Source organism: Hippopotamus amphibius, chromosome 16 (assembly GCF_030028045.1).
Source record: "Hippopotamus amphibius kiboko isolate mHipAmp2 chromosome 16, mHipAmp2.hap2, whole genome shotgun sequence".
NCBI lineage: Eukaryota > Metazoa > Chordata > Mammalia > Artiodactyla > Hippopotamidae > Hippopotamus > Hippopotamus amphibius.
In genome coordinates, this window is record NC_080201.1 from 61,391,734 (window position 1) to 61,413,341 (window position 21,608).

Genomic DNA, 21,608 nt, shown 5'->3' on the forward strand with positions numbered 1-21,608 from the left:
GTAGAGATGGAAAGTAGCTAAATATCTGCTTGTGGTTCAGTGTAGAGTGCTAAATAAATACCAAAAGGTACTAATGGATATTTTTAAAAAATATTTATTTGGCTGTGACAGGTGTTGGTTGCATAAAGCAGGCTCTTAGTTGCAATACACAGAAACTACTTCCCTGACCAGGGATTGAACCTGAGCCCCCTGCACTGGAAGGGTGGAATCTTAACCATTGGGCCACCAGGGAAGTCGCTGGGTACAGATTTTTTTTTAAAAGGTAATGTTGAATGATGAAAATGTTGTGGTTGGACAAGATTGCAAACATCTAAATCCCACCACATGGTACACTTGAACACTGTATATTGTATGCAGATTATGCAATAAAAGAAGCATAAGCTAATATCTCCATATTGAATTCAGAAAATAGTTCTGATCCACTAACAATGGCCTGCAAGGTGTTGGAGATGTGAGTTCCGGTTTCCATTGCACCAGTGGAAGGAAGGCACCATGATAGGAACAATGGCAAGAAGGGGAGGAACTGGAGGGAGAGATACATTGGAAGATAAAATTAATATATCGTGTTTCCAAATATCCCAGCGAGGCAACCTGCATGTTAGCAACAGACCTCTTGCTTTGCCATTATGAGACTCTCATTATCGTATCATTCCAGTCCTCTCACTGAACTTGAAATCTGAGGAGCTTCTATCTTTATGGTTATAGAATTCATACTTTGCATCTGTCATTTCTCTGTGTACATTTTTTCATGCCACACAAATCTTAAAACAACCCATTGACTTAAGCATCCTCCAGGCATTTCAATGAAGTCAAACAGAAGCAATGCAAAAGAAATATATAAATTGGGCAAAACTGTGCCTTTAAAAGTAATAATAAAACATATGATTCACAAATTCAGCTTCCTCGGAAACCTGACAATAGAACTACCATTTGATCCAGGAATTCCACTCCTCGGTGTATATCTAGAAATTATGAAAGGTCTAATTTGAAAAGATAAAGCATCCCAGTGTTCATAGCAGCATTATTTACAGTAGCCAAGATACAGGAGCAACCCAATGGTCCATCAAGAGACAGATGGATTAAAGAAGTAGCAGTATATATACATACAATGGAATATTACTCAGCCAAAAAGAATGGAATTCTTGTTTGCACCACCATAGGTGGACCTACAGCATATTATGCTAAGTGAAATATGTCAGACAGAGAAAGACAAAAACTACATGATATCCCTTACATGTGGAATCTAGAAAAGAAGTGAATGTATATAGTGAAACAGAACAGACTCACAAAGAAAACAAACTAAGGTACCAGTTCAGAGGAGGAGGGGCAGAGCAAAATAAGAGATTGTTTTATCTTAATCCTGTAGGATTGAGAGAGCCAAACTATCAATACTATGTATAAAACAGATAATCTTAAACAATATATTGTAGAGCACCAGGAATCATAGTGGTTATTTTGTAATAAGTTTTATAATCTATAAAAATTCTGAATCACTGTGCTGTACTTGTGCAGCTAATGTAATATTTTAAATCAACTATAGTTAGATAAATCAATATATATCTTGCATATATATCACATAGGATTCACAAAATGGAATTTTATAACAGTTGAGATAATGCTTATTACCATAACTTCAAAAATTTTTAATAGCCTTATGAAAAGGCTCTTTTGAAAAATTATGATTCATATTTATAATCTGATAAGTTCCTCGATATATTAATTTTCATGAAACAATTGGCAAATATCTTAGGCAATTCATCTGAATAGTATTTCACAAGTATTTCTAACAATTATTCTGCAATGAGATCTGTGTGCATCAGGAAGAGGAATGTTGTGTGTTATTAGTGTAAGGGATATTGTGGTGTTTCCTAAGCAAGAAGTCAGGAGTTTCAAGAGTAAACATTCAGTTTTATGTGAGTATGACTCCATTTTTGAAGTCTGACTACTAACACCTTTAAGAGTTAACTAAAACCTCTGCCTCTTCTGCCCATGTATGCAGGGCAGGCTGATAACAAAGCCTGAATGCTCCATCCCTTGGCAGTAGTTGTAGGTTGACACCACAAGCAAGTACTATGACCCCATTGGGGTCCTGTATCCAAAATAACACAAGCCCATCAGCGTTCCCTGCTCTTTCTAACCATTTTTGGAACAACCTGAGAAGTTTAGCCTGCTCTCCCCAGAAAGCCTCCTTGTGTGACAAACATTCTAACACTTTGTGTATGGAGTCATTAATCCTGCCATCCAAGCTAAACTTTGAGTGGCATTCCATCCTTTTACAAAGGAAAAAGCAAAAGTGCAAACTAACAAAAAATATGCTAGAGAGTGAATAGATGAAGTTTTGACTTTAACAAAAAATCCCATTGTGGATATTCATTCTCAGAGGAAACTGAAGAATACCGATCTTTTCCAATTATTTCTCTGAGCACTCCAAGCACAAAAGATAGTGTCATTTTAATCCCCACTCCTGAAATTTTCTTTCCTCATATTTTTCACATGCTTATTATGTTTCTATTTTCATTTCCTATAAATGTGCAAATCATGGGTCTAATTTCAGCACTAAAGACGCATGTAGAAATATAATCATGTGGTATATATGCAGGCATGGAGAGGCAGGTTATAGGGAGCTTGTGTCTGAAGTCCCACTGCCATGGTGTTTTCCTTATGGCCACAGAAATGATCAGGGGTACACTATGGAGTTCATAACTCACATAAATTGTGAATATATATTTCCAGAATTGTAAGTTGTTTTGTATCTAACGTGGAAGGAAATTGCTATAGATACCCCTCAACCTAGAGAGCCTAATGATGTATAATTAGTGATCATTATGAAGTGCCCCAATGAGGTGGGATTTGCTTGGGTCAATAGAAAGCTTATGACCATTTACGACTTTAAAGAAAAGGCTATCCTTCATTAATTTAGACATGAGAAGTAATACATTCTAAATAAAATGATATTAAAATGCAAAAACAGTGGCCAAATTTGAGTCCCTCACAAGCACTCTCTACTCTTGTCCTTTTCATTAAACTAACTTTTATAACACTGTGTCTACAGTGTTCTGAAATAAGGCTGCTTTTCCTTAATCTGTGTATACGACAGGTATTCCCTTTTAAAACGGAGGGAGACCATTGTTCCCCTCCATTTTTTTTTCTGCCATGTGTAGCCCATCATGATACGCATTTGAAAACCTAATTTTCTCAGTGTCTGGTTCTACTCTGTTTCATGACCATCTGGTAGAGTAATCTTTCCTATAATCATCAATGATGGCCCTCATTCATAACAACAAATCTAGAGAAGGAGTCGTGGCCACCGGAAGCATGATATTTCACATAATAGGTTTATACCTATACTCTGCCTCTCCCCATGCTCTCAAGTTTATACCATATTGCATCTTAAAATCAGTGTCCTCTTTTTTACTGGTCACATGGCTATGAATAAACCCCACCTAATGCAATAGATCCTTTCATCTTACCCATCTTTTCCCTGAAACCATCATGGTGACAAATGAAAGGCAGGTAATGGAAGAATAACATCAACAAATTTCAAACTTCAGGTTGTAGGTCGTTAATAACAATGGATCCTTTTTGAGAAACCTTGTATAATTGAATTAAAAACAGTTTACAATCTGCAGATAATTAGATCTTCCCACAGATGTTCTTGCTCCATTGACAGGTATCATCTCATGGGTTTTATAGAATTTTAACTTAATTCTCTGTGGAATTTAACATCTGAGTTTGGTTAATCTTAAAAAGTAATAGACTGAGAACGGACTTGAGGACACCAGTGGTGGGGGGGGTGGGGGAAGCCAGGATGAAGTGAGAGAGTAGCATTGACATATATACACTACCAAATGTAAAATGGATAGCTAGTCGGAAGCTGCTGCATAACACAGGGAGATCAACTCGATTCTGGATGATGACTTAGAGGGCTGGGATAGGAAGGGTGGGAAGAGTCTCGGGAGGGAGGTGATATGGGGATATATGTATAAATACAGCTGATTCACTTTGTTGTACAGCAAAAACTGGCGTGAGAGTGTAAAGCAATTATATTCCAATAAAGAAAAAAAAAGTAATAGACTTAGTTCCCCCCACTATGAATTTCCTTATGCTTAAGTCCATTGAAAGCATTGTTTGAAGATTTATCTCCTTTATTATATTTGTCATCTTTCTGTCTAGCATGAATTCTTTGTGGTGTATCCTGAGGTAATTGCTGAAAAGTCTTGACATACTTGTATGGTTTCCATAGTATATGAATTCTTTCATGATCACAAAGGTGTATGGTTTTTTTTTTTCAGTTGATGCAACTCAGTAATTTTTATTGCAACTGGAAGACAATAAATCACAGAAACTTTATGGTAGGTCTGGGGAAAAGGGTTATTTACAATAAATGATGAAATACTTTGTCTTTGGCAATATGATTACATACAAAGAATACGAAATGCAAGTGTGACTTCCCTGGTGGTCCAGTGGTTAAGGTGTATGTTTTTGATAAAGTTGATCACATTCATTATATTTGCCAAGTTTCTGTCTAGAAGGAATTCTGTTATGTTCCAGCAGGCTTAAATTTGGATAAGCTGTTTCATATATTTGTGTGGATTTTCCTCAAAAATGTATATTCTGATATCAAGTGAGGTGTGAGCCCTGGTTATGGGCTTTGCCACATACATTTATTTTATATGGTATCCCTCCACAGTGGAGTCTTTTTTTGTTTTTAATTGAAACATAGTTGATGTACAATATTTTATTTCAGGTGTACTATATACTGGTTTAATATTTGCATACGTTATGCATTGGTCACCACAGTAAATCTAGTATCCATCTGTCCCCAAACAAAATTATTACAGTATTATTGACCATATTCTTTATGCTGTAACTTGTGACCTAGCTATTGTGCAATTGGAAATGTGCCACTCCTGAGCTCCTTCGTGTATCTCACCCCTACTACCCCTTTCTGGAAATCGTGTTTATTCTGTGTCTGTTTTCACTGTATTTGGCATTACTTTTTTTTTTTTTTGGTTCTGTGTATAAGTGACACCATGTGGTATTTGTCTTTGTCTGACTTTATTCACTTTGCATATTACCTTCTAGATCCATCCATGTTGTTGCAAATGTTATGCCTGAGTAATATTTCATTCTCTATATACGTACACCACATTTCCACTATCCATTCGTTCATCTGTGGTGCTCATCCCAGGCTTCACATTAGATCGAAGAGGTATTTTGTAAATACATTTCTGCCCCTTGTCCAGATATTCCCTTTCAAATAAACGGGGCGAGGCCCAACTTTAATTATATCTATTTGAGGTGCCCCAGGTGACTCTAATCTGTATATATCATTGAGCATTGAGTCCTCCCATTCCTGAGGGCTGAGATCTGGGCTGAGGGTGAGGGGCTTTGCTGTGCATGGGGATGGATCAGGGCTGGTCTGTGACCTGAAGGGGATTGTCTGGTGCAACTGAGGTGCCTACTGCTGCTGTGTATCTGAGGGCCTCACCAGTACCCAAGCATGATCTGAATAAAGTGGAAAAACTCACCTGTTGGTCTCTGTGTAGGAGTTTACTTTCCTGAGTCCCTCCTGTGACAGTCTGTTCCACATGGTGAGGTCTTCCCTGTGTGTGTGGTTGTGGCACAGGAAGGCGGCATGTTGAGTCTAAGCATTAAACAGCATCTTTTCAACTTTCAAGATAGACCTCTAAGGACTCATGTTGCCAGAGGAAGAAGCCAGGAAGAAGAGGAATAGAAAAGAAAAGGAGTCAGGAATGGCCCTTTCTCAGGTAAAGTCATATTCTCATTGGATTCTCAGTCTGTCTTCCCTGAAATGCTCTTCTTTGGACTTGCTAATCTTGTCTGACTCTGAAGCATCTTGCCTGACTGTGGAGGTAACCTCCACACGAACGAACCTGAATGTGAGTGGCACGGCGGAATTAAGAGAATTCACACAACAGTATAGGAAAGCATGGGGTCAGGGGACTCAAGACCAAGCCAGTCAAGAGCCCCGAGCTCTGATTCCCATGGCATATTTATTGAGAAAGATCAAAAGCATTCTAGCAGAGACCAAATTATAGAACAAAATAATGAAAAACACAAGGCATGAGACTTCAGAAGAGCCAAAACAGAACGCCTTGTGTATATTATCACTACTAGGGAGTATAGCTAAGCTTCAACCTGGAGCTGGCACCATCGGGCTACGTGACTGCGTTATCTCAGTCAGTTTTCCTTTGAGACTGGTTCTGTTTTCAGAACATGTTTACAGTCACTCAGCTGTCATGCACCCTCCGCAGGTTTTTCCAAGTTACTGTCCTCTGCGTCCTCTGGTTTCCCACACCTGACACCTGTACATTCACAGTCACCTGGGCCCTTCCCTTTGTGCCTGTCATCTCCACTTAGATTCCATCTCCCCACTAGAACTGTATTTCAGAGTGACAGTCATAGTCCTTTCTGTTAATCTCTCTGAAGATGAAACAGATTTGCAAAAGCATCAGAGTAATGCCATAATTGTCTATAAATGACAGAAAGTCTTGAAAATGCTTATTATTAAAGACCCAATGAGAGATCATTACAATGGGATTAAGTAACAAATCTGCTTGTTTCTGTGACATACATTTTATTTGTTTATTTAAGTTTTTGGCCACGCTGTGTGGCTTGCAGGATCTTAGCTCCCCGACCAAGGATCAATCCCCAGCCCTTGGCAGTGAGAGCGTTGAGTCCTAACCACTGGACTGCCAGGGATTTCTCTCTGTGACATACATTTTAAAATTATGACTCATAACATTATACAAGACATCTTAGAATTTGAGGAATTTCATGCAATTTTGGAACACTTCTATTAGTATATACCTATACAAATATAAGGTTGAAATATTTAGGTTTTTTTTTTAATTTGACAAAGCTCCAGTGAAATTTAACATTATATAACCCTGATTAATTCAACATTTTACCAGGTGAGAGAGAAATCCTTCAATACATTCAAGAGGACATATAGAAGAGCCTAGAATTATTTCACAGTAAAAAAGTCTTCACTCAGATCCTGATTTTTGATAAATTTGTCACAAATATCAAAAGGTTTTTTACATTTGCTCATACAGGACCACAGGTCATTATGAAATGATAATTATCTGTTCAAAGTAACAATGAAGGATTTCAAAGACAAATACAAACGGTTATAGAGTTGTAAGGCAAAACTTAGCTCTTCTGTATTGAGAAGTTTTAGTTTCCTTTAGTTATTATAGACCTGTTTAAGACAGTATGAAGTATATGAAATAAGTCTGAGCAGTTTATGTAAAGTTACAAAACCTTTCACAATCTCGTATTGTGAGCAGAGTAGTACTCAAAAAACTTTCCTTTAAAAGAATAAACATTTTCCTTTTGTCACAGAGAATACTGAAATTTGAATTTTGCACCAGGGTATTTTTAACATTAAACTCAACTCCCTTTAAAGCCAAAAGTGAATGAACCTATTTTTCGCGTTTTATCTTACTTGGGAATGATCTAGATATTTATTAACTACACAGCGTTTTAAGTTAGCAAACGTGTAATGTTTCATGTTGCCAAAGAGTTTGGGAAAGCTGTTTAAAAGGTTTACCGGCAACCTTTTATGTCATACACGTTGTCAATTCATTTGGACACGCGAGCAAACTGCTGTCAGAAACAGCTTTTTATTGAAACCGTTCTCAACTCGTTAGGAGGAAACATCTTAGTTTCCTATATAACTGGCGCAAGCAACTGTAAGCTTTCACCTCAAAACTCTAACAAACGGTTAATTAAAATAAGCAGTTTCAAGCTGCTGGGACCAACCTCCCCCTCCCCCTCCCCGCCCCTGCCCCGCCCCTGCCCCGCCCCGCCTCCGCCCCGCCTCCCTGAGCTTTGGAGGAGCGGGCTCCCTGCTCGCCCCGCCCCTCCCCGGTAGCGCCCCGCCCGGGCCCCGCCCCCAGAAGCCCCGCTTCTAAATCCGCGCGCGCCGTTTCTGACGGAAGCGGAAGCGGACAGCGGCGAGAGAAGGTCACCCTGCTGAGAGTAAGTTTCTCTTTTCTAATCTAAATCTGTGCCCCGCGGCCCCCCTTATTCCATCCTCAGGGTGTGGGGGTCACCGCGGACCTAAAATCCCAGCACCCGGCCCCCCGCCCCCGGTAAATCCAGACGTCTTCGTCACAGGTCGGGTGTGTTTTCCTTTGGGTTTGAAATCGCTCTGAGGCGGGTCCCGGTGCCCTTGGCATTTCTGCCTTTGATCCAGGTAGATACCGCCATTCGCGACATTTTTGTGCTTAAAATCCATTAAAGTCCTCTTCCGCGAGGTGGTTTCGCGCCCCCCAGCCTCGCCCTCTTTACCCTGTGAAGCAGTGCCGCCCGGCTCCCGGAGAGGCCGTGTCCTCTCCCTGCTCGTGGGATCCTGGGGAGCCCGCCCCTCTCCTGAGACCCCCTCCCTCCCTCTCAGCCCCTCTGTCCTCGCCTCTTCCTCAGGCCGTCCTAACCTTTCGCAGTCAGCCCTTCCCCTTGCCCCGCGTGGGGAGTGGGGGTGGGGGGAGTGACCTGGATCAGACGTGTGACACACAGTTTTCATCCGTCTCAGATTCCACCCCGATGGAAAATGGTCTCTTGTGTAGGCCGGCGTCTTATTCCGTCCCAGTCTCTGTAAATACGTGGGCCACGGGGATCAGGAGCAGCAGCAGAGAGAGCTACTGAGAGAGAAGTAGAAAAACTGATAGGTACAAAGAATAGGGGAGAACGGATGGAGACGTAGACGATGGCTGAGGAGCTTGTAAAGAGACAGTGAAATGAAAGAGATTAAGCCTTGAAAGTAGCAGGTGAATAAAAGCGAGAAGTAAATAAAAAAGCCGGATCTCCAGGGATTGGAGCGCAACTTAGGGAGAGAGGGCCTGGATCAGTGGTAGTAGGGGGTGCAACAATGCTGAGGCACTTCACAGAGAGTCTGGGAGAGGAAAAAAGGTGGAACCATGGTCTTCAGAGCATCCTGGTCCTGGAGAAACAGATGACAGCTTGTGGCTAGCAGAGCAGAGGAAGAGAGTAGGAAGTAAGCACAGCCACCTGCGCGGTGCCAGAGAGTGGGGAAGGGAGGGAAGGCGTGTAACCGGCGGGCAGAGAGGAAGTAGAGTTGGGGGAAGAAAAAGGCAGAAATGTATGGAGATTTAGGGCAATCAGAAAGATTGGGGGAAAGAACAACAAGAGGAGAAGCAAGTTGCAGAGTGTGGCAGTGCAGCAGAGAGAAATAGGCCAAAAGGAACACCAGGCCAGTAGAAAAGATCAAAAAGGAGGAGACAGAAACAGGGAAAGAGACAATGAAATGGAAACACATAGTAGTGCAGGTCGAGGGGAAACTGGGTCCAGGTGGGGCTGTGAGATGATTGGGTTTGGAGGATTAAGTTATGATATACTGCTTTCCGGCTTTAGAATCTAATAAGTTTAAGTTTTGTTTGCTTAAATTATACAGATGAGGATTTGTATTGCAAAACTGTAAATTTTGTGCATTTTGTAATTGTTCATATGACAAGATAACTTCCCTTTGTAATCCCTTTTCAACCAAGCGGATATGAGCTGACTCATACAGTTGTGGGTCACCCCCTTCCATTTCCTGGCATGGGGTAGAGGATAAGGGAGAGACTAGTGGGACAAAAAATGACTGACTCTGTCACTACATGGTACCACTTTACAGAAGGTTTAAAAGTGTTGTTTTTCTGTAATGAATTTACTTTTTTCCCTCTGGTTTCTTTTCATTTATTTCTTTTTGTTAACTTTGCATATATCCTAGTGACAAATACTTAATTCCCTGCAAATAATTATTAACTTGTCAAATAAGTTTGATGGCCTTATGTATTCTACTCATGTGATTCTTTTCTAAATATGATACATCCTTAATTTTTGAAAAACATCGACAGCGGGATTTTTAGATTTAAAAACATTCACAAATTATTTCTTTTTATTGATTCAGATATATTTGGCACCTAAGTGCTTTCCCTGCTTTATCTTTATATATTGGAAAAGTTCTTTGGTAACTAATAAATAGTTTTAGACTCTTTTGATGAGTACTTGGTAGATATGTCAATGATCTTTTATATTAACAGTCAAAACCTAGTTTAACCATTAGTCTGATATTTTTTCCCCTTTTATTCCTCTTTTCATGATGAAGAAGTTTGAGCAGAGCTTATATCTAAACTGAACCCTTACAATGTTTTCTGCACCAGCAGCTGTGCTTTTGCAGTTGTTTATTTTTTAATTATTTTGCTATGAGTCTTCTGGAAAAGAAGAATTACTTGTTTGGTGTCAGTGTGATCAAAGCTTGAAAGAGAAGTTTCCTTAGATCAGGTACCTGAAAGGTGGTGTTTTAAATTGGATGGGCGATAAGGACAAACTCTGCCCACCGACCCCTCAGGATCTCATTTCAGAATTCAGTTACACCTGATTCTGTTCATTTAACCAGGACTGTCTCAGAAATGTCTCCCTTCTGGACCTCAGGGAGCCCACTTGTAACCTGGGGATGAGACTAGACCAGAAACTCTCAGTCAGAGCAACACCGACCCTGAATTGATTGGCAATTTGGGTGTATGTCTCTATTCGGCAGTTCTTTTTGGAGAGAATGTCTAGTTTTATTTAGGATTGTATATGGGTCCCTGTATTCCCAGAATGAAAAACAAAAATGCTGGAATGGAGACAAGAACATAGGCTCGGAGTAGAAGTGACCGTAGTCAGAAATATTTCTCTGCATTAAGTATAATTTGAGGAGAGTTTATGTCAGCCCTGGCACTTAGACCTCCACTGGCCTCCATTTGTCCTCAGGACAAAATCCTGACCCCTTGTGGCTACTCAGCCCTGTATCATCCTCAGGACCCTGCCAGTGCATCCAGCCTCATCCTGGGAGCTGACCCTTTTCTCATGGTTTCACTGCCCCAGTCACACTCAGTTTTTCTCCCAAACACCAAAACCTTTTCTGTCAGATCTTAGTTCCTCTTCTTACCTTTTACCTTTGAGTCACCATCGCTCAGGCCCTTTTTCCCCTTCAGATTTAGGCTCAGAGAGGTCTCCCCATCCTCTCCTGATGACCTCTGTCACAGTAACCATGTTTATTGCCTCTGTATCAATCACTCTCATCAGAAATGCCCTTCTCCATTGATTATTTGGAGTCTTTCCTATTTTCCCTTCATTGAAAGATGCACTGTGCTCCTCTTCCCAGGATGACGGCACCATCTCACTCTGGGGAAGTGTTTAGATGATAGAAGTGTTTCCTTGAGAGATGTTTGGGTCTCACTGGGGCATGTGCATCATTGGAAATATCTTTCTTTTATATGTAGTTTTTGGAGATGTCTTTGGTCACTGTGGATGAAAATATAGTATTTTGCATCTAGTGGTTCCTTGGGTGTCTTCATACGTATTTTTCCCTCTGGCATGATTTAGTAGTGTGTGGGATGTTTTCTGGTATGTTATAGCAGGATGAGTTGATCATTATGGGTTTTATCAAGACTGTGTTGGAACCCATGAGAGTTTGTAAGTTCATTTGAACCTAGAAGGGAAATTATGAATAATAAGCTTCAAATGGCAGAAGGTCTTCATTAGGGAGATTCTCCTAGGTGTGTTTCTGTGGATACGACTTGAGAGGGGCCATTGAGTTATTTAATATAGGGAGAGATTGTTCCAAGAATCCGAGGGCCAGCAGCCCCACAGTGATCAGTAGTCCAGAGGCACATCCTTGGGGAGATGTAGCTGCTCCTTTCTTGCTGCCAGGCCAGTGCTGGTTCCTCTACTGTCCTTACTCTACCTGTCTCTCTCCCTCTCTCTCTCTCTCTCTCTCACACACACACACACACACATACAGAACAGGGAAACCTTGTGCTTTGTTGGTGGGAATATAAAGGGTATGGCTATTACGGAAAACAGTTTAGAGGTTCCTCTGTCTAGATATCTACAGGAAATGAAATCATTATATTTAGGTAAATATTTGCAACATGTACATCTAATGTTCATCATGCTGACTATAGTTAATCATCCTGTGTTTCTACATACTTGGAATTTGCTGAGACAGTACCAGTTCAGTGTTCTCAGCACACAGAAATAAAATGGTAGTTGTGAGTTGATGGATGTGTAAATTTATTGTTAATATTACACAGTGTATACATCTGTCTAATAATCACATTGGGTATCTCATATGCACACCAGTGTTACTCATCTGTTATGCCTCAGTAAAGCTGGAAAAGAAAAAGAAAGTGGGAGGTGTGCTGAGCTTGCCTCCTCTGAGTGCTGCTGAACTCAGGCTCCTCCTTGGATTGGTGAAGAATTTTGTACATGTGTGTCTTGCACCCTCTGACCAGAGATTCCTTTTCAGATTGTCACTGTGGGGTCCAACCTCATTAATAGTTAACATGCCCCAGGATGTTCTAATCTGGATCCGTGATTGAGCATCACAGCTCTGAGTCCTCCCATTCCTGAGGGCTGAGATCTGGGCTGAGGGTGAGGGGCTCTGCTCTGCATGGGGATGGATCAGCGCTGGTCTTCAACCTCAAGTGGATTGTTGAGTTCAGCTGAGGTGCCCACTGCTGCTGTGTGTGTGAGGGCCTCACCAGGAGCAGAGCGAGATCTGAATAAAGTGGAAAAACTCACCTGTTGGTCTCTGTGTAGTTTACTGACCTGAATCCCTCCTGTGACAGTGGGTAGCAGAGGACTGTCTGTTCCACATGGTGAGGTCTTCCCTGTGTGTGTGGTTGTGGCACAGGAAGGGGGTATGTTGATTCTAAGCATTAAACAGCATCTTTTCAACTTTCAAGATTGACTTCAAAAGACTCACTTTGCCTGAGGAAGAAGCCTGGAAGAGGAGGGAGAGGAAAGCAAAGAAGTCAGCAATGGCTTTTTCTCAGGTAAAGGTGTATTCTCATTGGATTCTCAGTCTTTTCTTCCTGAGATGCCCTTCTTTGGACTCACTAATCTTGTCTGACTCTGAAGCATCCTGCTGGACACCTGTACATTCACAGTCACCCGGGTCCTTCCCTCAGGGCCTGTCATCTCCACTTAGATCCCATCTCCCCATGACCCAGTGACCTAGAACTTGTGAAGAGTCTCCACTGGGCATCGTCCTGGGCAGGGCTTCACACCCATGGATTTCGATGTGTCAGTGCTGTTGGGCAGCAGGGAGTGTTGAGGGGCCCAGTCTGGGTGCACTGTCTGCTCTCTGTCAGGCAGGATAAAGAAACTGGAGATCAATTTGCATAGTATCTGGTAAAATGTGGAAAACAGACCAATAAGGAGTCATTTGTTTTCTTCACTTTTTTTTTTGGCTGCGCCCTGCAGTGGCTTGCAGGATCTTAGTTTTCCCACAGGGATTGCACCCAGGCCCACTGCAGTGATAGCGCTGAGCCCGAACCACTGGACCACCTGGGAATGTTACCACCAGGGAATGTTTATTCCATTCTTGAGTTTAAACTATGAAATCAACCTAAATCTCTTGACAGTTGGAAATTCTTTAAATCTCTTTCATCCCCTCCATTCCTCAGAGGTTGTCTTTTCACTCTGTGGATTGTATCTTATGATACAGAAGTTTTCACCTTTAATGCAGATAAGCTTCCATCTTCATTCTTTTGCTGGTGTGTATATAGTTTCTCAGCATCATTTGTTATTGAGACTTTCCTTTCCCCTTTGTGTAGTCTTTGCACCTGTACATTTGTCTATACATTTTACATATATTCTCGGGATTATATTTGGCATTCCAATCTGTTCCATTGGGTTGTATGTGCTTATGGCCATCCCACATCATCTTGATTACTTTGTAATATGTTTTAAAATTCAAAAATGATGGCCTTCACCTTCTTTTTCAAGAGTATTTTGGCTGGTTGGGGTCCTTTTAGATTCCCTATGAATTTTAGTATAATTTTTTTTTAAACTACAAAAATTGCCTTTGAAATTTTTTTTTAACACATAATGATGATTTTATGGTAAAGCATTGATAAATGAAGCTCATACCAAGATTTTTTTTTTGACACAGTTAACTTCTTACCCAACATGTGTTTCCAAGTCTATCCCAATATTGGGACTATTGTGACAAATCAAAGCATAGGTACTTTGGAGCCCTTACTTTTTCTCCAAGACCTTTGAGGAAAACCCCCATATCACATTGAAGGCAGTGACTTATCTTTCCTTTTTTATCTTTTGGTTCTGCCAGTCTCCTAACAATACAATGGTGGTACTACAGAACATTATAAAATTATGAGAAATTTTTATTATCTAATAAACTGAGATTCTCCATATTACCAGACATTTTTTTTCATGTCATATAAACTCATTCAATTTGATATTTTTTTTCTTATTAGTAATGTATATATGGCAATCCCAATCTCCCAATTCATCCCACCCCAACATCCCCACCCCCCCAGCTTTTGAAATTTTAACAGAGATTCTATAGAACACTTTAAGTAATAAAGTCATTGTTGTTGTTGTTGTGCAAAAGCTTTTAATTTTTTTTTTAAGCTCTTTATTGGAATATAATTGCTTTACACTCTTGTACCAGCTTTTGAGGTACACCAAAGTCAATCAGTTGTAGTAATAAAGTCATTTTAAGAATTTTTTTCCCCAATAAATGATATTTATTATTACATTTTCATGGCAGTTAATCTTTTTTTTTTTTACAATAAATGGAATTTATTTAAAGTGTACAATTTGATATATTTTTTCTTATTAGTAATGTATATATGGCAATGCCAATCTCCTAATTCATCCCACCCCAACCCCACCCCCTCCCCAGCCCCATCCTGGCCTTTGAAATTTTAACAGAGATTCTATAGAACACTTTAAGTAATAAAGTCATTTTAACAATATTAAATCTTCCAGTTCTTGAGTATAGGGTGTCTTTTAATTTATTTTTATGTCCTTGTATTTCTTTTAGCAACGTTTAGTAGTTTTCATTGTCCAAGTCTTTTACCTCCTTGGGTAATTTTTCCTATTCTATCTCTTGATGCTATAGTAAATAGGATTGTTTTCTAACTTTCTTTTGAATTTGTTAATTGTGTATAGCAAGCCAACTGATTTTTGTGTGCTGCTTTTTTTTTGTGCTGCCTTTTTTTTTTTTGCCTGTGCCTTGTGGGTTGTAGGTATTGAACCTGGGCCCACGGCAGTGAAAGCACAGAGTCTTAATCACTGGACCACCGGGGAATTCCCTGCTATAATTTTTCTGAAGTTGTTTTTTGAAGTGGCCGCTTTCTCAGGGAGCCTTTTCGGTTTGTACACATGAAACCTTGTTACCTGGAGAAAAAGAAAATTTTACTTCTTTTTCAATTTCTATAACTTTGATTTCTTTTTTTCTTGTCTAATGGCTCTGGTTAGGACTCTCAGTACTTTTTTATAAATTTATTTATTTTATTGGCTGTGTTGGGTCTCTTTTGCTGTGCACGGGCTTTCTTCACTTGCGGCGAGTGGGGGCTGCTCTTTGTTGTGGTGCACGGGCTCTTCATTGCCGTGGCTTCTCTTGTTGTGGAGCACGGGCTCTGGGCGCGTGGGCTTCAGTAGTTGCAGCACATGGGCTCAGTAGTTGTGGCTCACAGGCTCTAAAGCACAGGCTCAATAGTTGTGGTGCATGGGCTTAGTTGCTCCGTGGCATGTGGGATCTTCCCAGAGCAGGGATCGAACCCGTGTCCCCTGCATTGGCAGGCGCATTCTTAACCACAGCACCACCTAGGAAGCCCAGTACATTCTTGAACAGCAGTAGAGTTTGCATCTTTCCCCTTGTTTGTTGTAAGCATTTAGCATTGTAGATTTCCCTTGTACTATGGTTTTGACTGCCCGTTATTAATTGTGGTATGTTGTGTTTTTATTTTCATTTTCAGATATTTTTACCATTTCCTTCTGATTTCGTCTTTGACCCATTCCTTCTTTAAGAATCAGCTGTTTAGTTTGTACATTTTGGGGGTTTTCCTGTTTTCCTTCTGCTCTTTATTTCAGGTTTCCTTTCACTGTGGTTAAAGAAGATACTTTTTATGTTCTCAGTCTCTTTAAATTTGTTAAGATTTGTTTTCTGGGCTAAGATGTGGTCTGTCTTGGAGAATGTTTCATGTTTGCTTGAGAAGGATGTTTTTTGGTGTTGGGTGGAGTCTTACATCTGTTAGGTACAGTTGTTTTTTGTTTTTGTTTTTTAATTGATTGATTGGCTGCATTGGGTCTCCCTTGATGTGTAAGGGCTTTCTCTACTTGCAGCAAGCGGGGGCTGCTCTTCATTATAGTGTGCAGGCTTCTCATTATGGTGGCTTCTCTTGTGGAGCACAGGCTCTAGGTGTGCAGGCTTCAGTAGTTGTGGCACACAGGCTCAGTAGTTGTGGCTCTAGAGCACAGGCTCAATAGTTATGGCTCATGGACTTAGTTGCTCCATGGCATGTGGGATCTTCCTGGCCCAAGGATCGAACCCGTGTCCCTTGCGTTGGCAGGCAAATTCTTAACCACTGTGCCATCAGGGAAGTCCCACAATTGTTCTTTAATGTTGTTCAAGTTTTCTGTTTCCTTATAACTTTTTGTTTCCATGCGTAAATAAGAGTATTGAAGTCTCATACTGACATTTTGCTATTTTCTATTTCTGTATTTCTGTTGTTTGCTTCATATTTGGGTGAGCTCTAATGTTAGATATATATGTGTTTATAACTTATATCTTCTTGGTGAATTGACCCTTTTATCATTAAATATCCTTTGTCTCTTGTGTCAGTTTTTATTTTTTCTATGATATAGTCACCTCTTCTCTCTTTAGGATGGAATATCTTTCCTATTCTTTCTCTGTTCTTAGATTGCTGTGTCCTTAGATTTGTGAATGTTTACAGTTCCAACTCTGACGCATTCTCTCTGTGTGTCTCCCTCTTGCTTTCTCTTTTCCTCCTGTTACTTCCTCTAGTGGTCCCTGCTCAGGCACACTGTACAGTGCTGAAAGGCAGGAGCCCTGGCCAGCCCTCTTCACTCTACTGTAAGTTCAGAAGGGATGCATTGAGTATTTCCTTCTGATTATGACATTTGGTGAAATGTTCTTTCTTAATAACAATATATTTTGTTCCATATTCTTTTTAGTCATGAAATTTAATTCTCCAAGTAGTTTTTAACTTTACTATTGTGATAATTTTTCTTAATCTCTTAATGTGTAATAGTAGTAACTTTTTAAATTTTGAGTCAATGTTTTGTGAGGAATACAGAAATAAACTCTGCTTTGAATTTGTTAATACATACCTATGTCAATATTGTGGTTTAAATTGTCTTTATATATAGATATTCCATAGAGATTGCAGTTAAAGGATCCTATTTATTTGCATGTTAGTACCATTTAGTACAGTTGATACTTTTTCATTGTTCCAAAGATGCTGAAATTAACATAAATAAAAATGATTATGAAAAAAATCATGTAAAAATATGTCCAGAGACAGCTTTTTTTTTTTAAAGTTCTTTATTGGAATATAATTGCTTTACACTCTTGTGCCAGTTTTCATGTACACCAGAGTGAATCAGCTGTATTTATACATATATCCCCATATCCCCTCCCTCACATGACTCCTTCCCACCCTCCCTATCCTGGCCCTCTAAGCCATCACCCACCATTGAGTTTCTCTTCCTATGTTATGCAGGAACTTCCACGAGCTATCTCTTTAACATTTGGTAGTGTATATATGTCAATGCTACTCTCTCTCTTCATCCCAGCTTCCCCTTCGCGCACCACCCCCCCCCCCCCCACCTCCCCCAATCCCTGTGTCTTCAAGTCTGTTCTCTACATCTGCATCTTTGTTCTTGCCCTGTCACTGGGTTCATCAGTACCATTTTCTTAGATTCCATATGTATGAGTTAGCATACAGTATTTGTTTTTCTGGCAGAGACAGCTTTTGTCATTTCTGTTATTTGTGCATCTGCATGTGCTCCCATGAGTTCATGGGTGTGCAACTCCATCATTTTGATAAGAGACGTCATAATTTTATAACTATGTACTGTATTTTACTGCAGCTGAAATTATATCATAAATATATTCCATGGCCTTGAATTTTTTCTACACTGTCCTGTTAATGGTTCAAGTACTAGTAAGATTACCAACATGTTATGTGTATGTGTGTGTGTGCCAACATCTATAATGACCTTTTATTGCCTTCCATGTTGTTTACCTTGAACTTCTTTCAAGTTTTTTCGAGGAACCCTCTGTCAATGTGCTTCTAATGATCTTCTGTTACTTCAGTTTTTGCTTCAAGTCAAGACTCCCATCTACCATAATTCAGGTGCTTGCTGTATCATTTCTTAGCTTGAACTGAGTTGTTTATCCAAATATCTCTGACAGTTTTCTCCTCTGTAAGATAGGAACAGATATTTCTGTACTCAGCTATGATGCTGATAAAAAAAAGTTCATACCTATAAAGCATTTAGGGTAATACTTAGCATCTTTGAAGTATTCAAACACCTTTAGTCACTGCTGTTGTTATCATCATAATTTTAAGATTTTGATTTTTTTTAAAGCGTTGTGGACTTTGTTGTCTCTGAAGCCACCACCCATAGTGCAGTTCATCTAGATATTAAATAGCACTCGTGTGTAAAACACAATAATCTAACACTTCTGGATAGAGAACTCATTGTTGAATTTTATTTATGTCTGTTTCATGAATTGTCCACACAAATGAAAAATCCACATTGATTACAGGTCGTACTCTATGAAAAAGCATAAGAAATTAAAATTCGAGACCCACAGTTTCCTCCGAATATCTTTGTGTGGATCTGTCAGAATACATACTTCAGCTTGATCTTTTCACCTCTTCTCATTTTGTGTGAAAATAAGAACTCTCCTCAGGGCGCCTTGGTGAAATGTGTTTTCATTTCAGGCACGGTTGACCTTCAAGGATGTGGCCATAGAATTCTCTCAGGAGGAGTGGGAATGCCTGGACCCTGCTCAGAGGGCCTTGTACAGGGACGTGATGTTGGAGACCTACAGGAACCTGGTCTCCCTGGGTGAGGATAACTTCCCTCCAGAAATTGGGATCTGTCCTTATGTATCTTTGCGTTTTCCATCGTGTGGCTCTTGGGAGCCCCTGTTTTGCTTGATTGATCTGAAATCCTTGTTGATTCAGACAGGAAAAGCTTCAGAGTGCAGCATCAGAAGTTTAAATCTACCTTTTCCTCTCATGGTCTACCCACCTTGTGATAAATCAGGAGTTGTTCCAAAGCTTACATACATATAAAGCTCAGTGGGAAACTTTTAATATACCCATTTTCCTGGTTCCTAGCCCTGTGCTTTTGATTTAGGAGTTTTAGGAAAACAGCTACGTTTCTGCACATTATACTGTTCCCTGTGTATTAAGTTGGAGGCGAAGAGCAGGTGAATTTTTGAAATATTTTTCTATTCCCATCTACAGTCACCTGAGTTCTCAGTTGAGCAAGGGACTAGAATTCTGGAAAAGCCACAGCAAATCATGTTTCCTTCCTCCTATGTGGAGGAATTTCTGTTTCTTATCTGAATATTTTACCCACTTTGTAACAAGAGAAAGAGCCCTGGGCTGTGGAGAGTGATGTGAATACCTTTGGGGATGTATCAAGGTGTGAACACAGGTCAGATCTCAGAAGGGCCGAGGGGAAGCCTCATTATTAATAGTGTCTGGAGACTTTCCCCTCGTCAGAGAGTTCTATGGGAATAAAAAAATTTACTTATTATTTGAACTCTCAGAGGAAATTTTTCTTCTCTGTAACTTATCCCTCTTGTCGTTCCACATGTAAAATGTATTCTTTCACCCTCCAGTGGTGCAGGAGCTCCACCAGAGACAAAAGCAAAGTCTTTATCATGATCTATAACACTTGGCCATCTGGCTCCTGTCAACTCCTGTTGCTTGACTTAGAGGAGCATGAGGTGGACTTTTTTAAAGTGGCCTCTTACTCATCTCTCCTTCTTGATTTCATTCCGTTGAATACTCAGTTCTCAGACCATATAGATAAGAGCTGATGCCTCTAGACTACAATCCCTGAACCTTCCCTTGTTGCATTACCACTTGATGTTTTTAAGAGACCTCGTCAGAAGATGAGAAACTCTGGCTGCTCTTTGATTGAATCTGGCTCCTTAGAACCTGCATGGAGCTGTCTCAACCCTGTCTGTTTATTTAGATCCCTCAGCCGTTTCTTCTGTTCTGCTTTGGCCACACACTTATGGCTTGTGCCTTCTATCTTCTGCAATTATTACTTAGGAAAACTAAGGACAGTGGACAGAGAGATCCTCTTTTTGATTCCCTGTCCTAATGAGGAGCATATGTGTATGTTTCAGGCTCTTAGTTTGGCATCCGTGGCTAGAGCTGTTGGTTCCATCTAAAGGTCCTATGATATCTGACACACGTATCTCGTGTATTTTTCACTTCTGTACTACTCTACCTAGTCTGGGAATGTATTTGCTTCCTGATTTCATATTCTCCTAAGTTTGTGTGATTTTGCCTCTGAAACTTGTTTATGAAATACATAGTCCTAGGTCCTGAAATTTTATCCTATTTTTTTGCTGTGATAATCCACCCTTAGTTAATCAACAACTTCTGGTGGACTCTCTATGGGGTGGGTTTACTGGGTGACAGGTGATTTTGATGGAGAATACTATCCCTCGTATATTGTAATATTTTCCTGCTAGTAGAAAATCACCACTTTGGGCTGTAGCGAAGTGGTCTGCATATTCTACGATTCGAAATAGAAAGTGTCACCGGATCCTGGCTGATAAATCTTTCCAAGGTTTTCTAGTTTTGACCAATGTCACGAAAGCCTGTCTCCAGGGCACTGTGACAGTCTTGTTCACATGTACTGTGACCATCCCCTTTCAGCCTCGGTAAACGGTATAGGACTTTCTCCTCAGGATAACATTGTCCAAGTTCACATCCTCATGTTTGTGAAGCTGTTGTGTAAACTGTTGTTGGTGCCATTTTTTGGTCACCTGTGTGCCGTTGTTCTTTCTACAACAACAGCTAATTTTGAAACATCGAAATCAGAGAACTTATGAAGTGGGGTGATACCTTCAGTCTGAACCATAATTTGTTTTATTTAATAGACAGCCCTTCCCCCATTGAGTGGTCCTGACACTCTTGTGGAACATCATTTGATCATATACGCAAGAGTTTATTTCTCATGTCTCTGTTGTATGCCACTGGTCTCTGTGTCTTTATGCTGGTACCACAGTGCTTTGGTTAGTTTAGGTGTCTAGGAATTTTGAGATAATTGTGAAACCACCAACTTTGTTCTTTTTAACCTTGGTTTTGCTATTGAGTGTCTTTTGAGATTGCATTTGAATCTTAGGATGGATTTATCTATTTCTTCAAGACACACTATTGGAATTTTATTAGGGATTGGGTTGAATCTGTTGATCACTTAGGATAATATTTAAATCCTGAGAATATTTACTTCTAATGCCTGAACTTGGTATAGCTTTGCCTTAATTTGTATCTTTTCAAATATTTTTTAGCTGTGTTTTTAGTTTATAGTGCATGTATCTTTCCCTTCTGTAACGTTTTGCTGAGTACTTTATTTTTACAATGGTATTGTAAGTGGAATTGTTTTCTGACTTTCCTTCTTGATTTTTTATTGTTAATGTATATGAACAGTATTGATTTTTGTTTGTTGATTTTATATAGTCATTTTTCTGAGTTCATTATTTCTATCAGGTT

At 40.0% G+C, this 21,608-nt stretch overlaps 1 pseudogene; it reads left to right on the plus strand.

Moving 5' to 3' along the window:
* The window catches only part of LOC130838161 (zinc finger protein 160-like), a 50,798-nt pseudogene that overhangs the window by 18,816 nt on the left and 10,374 nt on the right, over window positions 1-21,608 (plus strand).